Genomic DNA, 4,627 nt, shown 5'->3' with positions numbered 1-4,627 from the left:
TGGAGGGTGGGTGAGAAGAGGACGAGAAGGCGGACCCCGGGGCGGGGTCTAGCCGGGGGCGTGGCTTCGGTGTTGCCACCTGGCTTCTGGGCTTTCTGCCTTCTAGATGCTTCAAACTACTTCCTTCTTTGTCCTGTGGCTGCCCCTCCTCTTCCTCTGACCCGTGAGAGGATTAGAGGCTTTCTCAGAGAGCAGTCTCTTTGCACTCATTTGGTGGTGACCATTGACATCTATCTCATTCACTCCTCTCCCCAACACAGAATACACTCAAGGAGTACCCAAGGCTTGTCTCTTGTTGGAGACTTGTCTTGATGGCCAATCCTCTGTCTCCACTCTAACATCAGCACGGCAGACGGGTTAGGCTCCAGGAGTATTTGTTCATGCTGCTACAGTAGCCTCCAATTTGGATTCAGTCCTTCCACTGTTACTTTTCTCTAAAGTTCTATGTAGCCTGGTCTACATAGCAGATTCCAGGACAGCCAGCTGCACCTGAGACCTTGTCTCAAAACCAATCAGACATAGATTTTTCACCTAGGCATGGTTGTAATCCCATCACTCAAGAGGCAAAGTCAACAAGATCCCAAGGACTGCATTCCAAACCAGTCTAGTCTGCATAGCAAGACCCTGTGTGGTGTGGTGGTGTGCTGGCTGGTTTATGTCAATTTGGCACAAGCTAAAGTCATCTGAGAGGAGGGAACCTCAATTAAGAAAATGCTTCTAAAAGCTCAGGCTGTAGGCAAGCCTTTAGGGCATTTTCTTAATTAGTGATTGATGGCGGAGGGCATAGATCATTGTGGGTGGTGCCGTCCCTGGGCCAGTGGTCCTGGCTTTTATAAAAAAGCAGGCTGGGCCGGGCGGTGGTGGCGCACGCCTTTAATCCCAGCACTCGGGAGGCAGAGCCAGGCGGATCTCTGTGAGTTCGAGGCCAGCCTGGGCGACCAAGTGAGCTCCAGGAAAGGTGCAAAGCTACACAGAGAAACCCTGTCTTGAAAAACCAAAAAAAAAAAAAAAAAAAAAAAAGCAGGCTGACCATGAACTGTAGACTAGTGGCTGTGGAGCCCCCATGGGACTGGACTAGGCCCTCTGGATATGGAAGACGGTTGTTTGGCTCAAACTGTTTTGGGGGGCACCCAGGCAGGGGGATCCGGATCCATCCCTGGTGCATGGGCGGGCTTCTGGGAATACGGTGCCTGTGGTGTGACACCTTGCACAGCCTTGGTGCAGTGGGAAGGGGCTTGGATCTGCCTAGGTTCAGTGTGCTGGGCTCTGCTGACTCCCCATAGGAGATCTTGATTTGGGGGGATGTGGGGATGTGGGGTGGCTTGGGAGAGAGGGCTGGGGGTGGGAGGAGGTGGGATTTGTGGGCGGTATGTAGAGTGAGTAGAAAATTTCTTAATAAAGAAAAATGAAAAGAAAAGAAAAGAAAAGAAAAGAAAAGAAAAGAAAAGAAAAGAAAAGAAAAGAAAAGAAAAGAAAGCAGGCTGAGCAAGCAAGCCATGGGGAGCAAGCCAGTAAGCAGCACCTCTCCATGGCCTCCATATCAACTCCTGCCTCCAGGTTCCTACCCTATTTAAGATCCTGTCCTGACTTCCTTTGATGATGAACTGTGATATGGAGTGTGTAAGCCAAATAAATGTTTTCCTCCCCAACTTGCTTTGGTCATGGTGTTTCATTGCAATAGCTTCTGGGCTTAACTAGGACACCCTGGGCTTAAAAAAAAAGTTTGCTGGGCTGGGCCAGTGCCACACACCTTTAATCCTAGCACTTGAGAGGCAGAGGCAGGGGGAGCTTTGTGAGTCTGAGGCCAGCCTGGTTTACATAGTGAGCTCCAGGACTACATAGAGAGAGCCTGTCTCAAAAATAAATTGAAAATTCAAACTTAATTGTAGTCAAAATGGGAAAGTAGGGTGTAATGGTCACAGGTCTCCTCCCCACAAGTATAAGACCCAAAGACTTCTTCCTGGTTGCCCTACCCAAGCAATGGGTTGCCACCAGATAGCTATCCAGTAGCTACCAGAGGCCAGAGCCTAAATGATCCCTTTACTCACAGATTCAAGGTGTAATGCTCTTATCTGTCTTTTGAATACCTAGCTTTCAGGATCTAGGGGAAATGCCACTTTCCCAACTAACCTTTCAGAATCTTCCATAAGAACCGTGTGTCTTATTTGTCTGAAACATGGCCTGACTATGTAGCCCTGGCCTGATGCTCACTATATAGATCAAGTCAGTTCTAACTTACAGTGATCCTCCTGTCTCTGCCATGCTGGGATTACAGGCATGCACCAAGTCCAGCAGATTCTTCCATAGGAACCATTGACTCCTACTCTGTCACCAAAGAAGACTGCTTATTCTGTTTTGTAATTCTTCCTGACCTAGGTAACATGGTCATGTTTATATCTTCCTTTCTACTCTGCCTAGGCTAAGAATACCTCAGAACAGATCACAGCTGCCAGCACAATGCCCCTTCTACAACACATATGCATCCAACTTAATTCAGTGTGATACTTCATCTCTACTGCATCAGAAAGCCTAAGTAGGCCGAGAATGGATTCCAAGCAAGGCTTCATATGCTAGTCACCCTTTCTTCACTAGGACATCTCTCCATCTTGACCTGACCAAGTGTGGCGTTGGTAAACACAAACTGGTTAGGCAGCAGAGCATTGCAAAAGGACCAAAGCGTGTACTCCTCTTGCAGGTCAGACTGGTTTGTGGTACAATATGCGGTTGTGGAAGACATAACTGGCATGGCTCACATGAGAATCCAGGGTAGAGAAGTATACGGTGCCACAGAAAACCATCGAGTTTGCTTTTTGATTCCTGCTGGTTCAGGCTATCCTTGGGCTCCATATCACGTCAAAGCTTATGTGCATTGTCTGTGACATAAAGCATTTTCCAAAAGTGGGCATTAAAATCAAAAGGATTCTTTCCAGGTTCAATAGAGAGCTGTGCTGAGGGGAAGCTGGAATATGGTGACAACCCAGCAGCCACCCACAGAACAAAGGAAAAGCCTTCCAGTTGTAGACTTCAGAAGGTAAGTGGCCTTTGAGCTTAGAAGGTAGGGTTCTCTAAGTTTAGCAGATTAATGAAGGTACTAGATGGGATACAATGTCTTTTTTTGTTTATTTAAATTTTTTCATTTTACATACCAACCACAGTTGCCCCTCCCATCCCTTCACCTCTCCCCCTCACCTACCCCCCATCTGTAGAAGAATCTTAAAAGGTCTTATTAAATAAAAACCCAGAGCCAGATATAGGGGTGAAACCCTGAGAGTTCAGAGAAACAGGAAAAGCCACGAGCTAACCTCACCTCACCGACACCTCAGTCTCCAAAGAGAGACCTACTTCCTCTATATCCACACCTATACGCCTTTCTGTCCTACTATCTCATTTGCTCTGTCCATCCAGCTACATCACTTCCTCTTCCTGCCCAGTTCTATCACTTCCTGACTGTCTGTACAGACCTCCAGACCTTCATGGTTAACTAGTGTTGGAATTTAAGGCATGTGCCAGCATGCCTGGCTCTGTTCCCAGTGTGGCCTTGAACTCACAGAGATCCAGACAGATCCCTTCCTCCCGAATAATAGGATTAAAGGCATGTGCTACTATTGCCTGACTTCTATGTCTAATATAGTGGCTGGCTTTTTCCTCTGATCTTCAGATAAACTTTATTGGGGGACACAATACATCACCACACCCATCCACTCCTCCAAAAGGGTAAAGCCTCTCATGGGGAGTCAAGAAAGCCTGGTACATTCAGTTGAGGCAGGACTAAGGCCCCCCTCCCCCTGCACCAAGACTGAGTAAGGTGTCCCACCATAGGGAATGGGCTTCAAAAAGCCAGCTCATGCACCAGGGATAGATCCTGATCCCACTGCCTGAGACCCCTCAAACAGACCAAGCTACACAACTGTCTCCCACATGCAGAGGGCCTAGTCCAGTTCCATGCAGGCTTCACAGCTAGGATACAATACTGTATAGGATATAAAGCATGGCTAATCCCCTCTCCAGGGGCAGCCTTTGTGATCTAACAATAGGTTCTCCCATCATTTAATGTGTGGTTGCTTTATAATTGTATTATAGATTATATTATGGCAGATGTTGAGAAAATTTCTTCCCCGGAATTTCCTTATAAGGCCCCAATAACAAACCAAAGTATGATTCCACTGAAGTTTAACCTGGGAAATCAGGAAGTATGAGGCTTAGTTATAGAGCATGACTGAAGGGTTGCCTACAAGTATATATATATGGGTGGCTCTAAAGCAGCCACTCTGGAAAGTCTTCTCACAGCATGGCTTCTTTTTAACTGCATAAGGGAGCATCCCTTAGTTAACCTTTCCCAGCCTATGGACTCTAGCACCTCTATAGACCACCGAGGCCAGAAGAATTAAGGCAAAATTGCACACATACAAATGGCTGGGCAGAATGGCTGGAACCTCCAGTAAGAGTCCAGTGACCCACCCCAGCCCATTTTTCTTTGAGGGAATATCGACAGTCTACAGACCTGGTTGTGATGGTCTCTTCTAACAAGTTCAGTTGATCTGCTGAAAATAGCAGCTGTTTTGTTCTGAAGACCATGTCCTACAACAGCAAGGCTTCCTTAACCCTGAAACACGAAGATCCTGGCCTA

The sequence above is a fragment of the Peromyscus maniculatus genome, chromosome X, assembly GCF_049852395.1.
Source record: "Peromyscus maniculatus bairdii isolate BWxNUB_F1_BW_parent chromosome X, HU_Pman_BW_mat_3.1, whole genome shotgun sequence".
In the NCBI taxonomy this organism is placed as follows: Eukaryota; Metazoa; Chordata; class Mammalia; order Rodentia; family Cricetidae; genus Peromyscus; species Peromyscus maniculatus.
The sequence above is the reverse complement of the archived record's forward strand: the minus strand, read 5'-3'. Positions refer to the sequence as shown.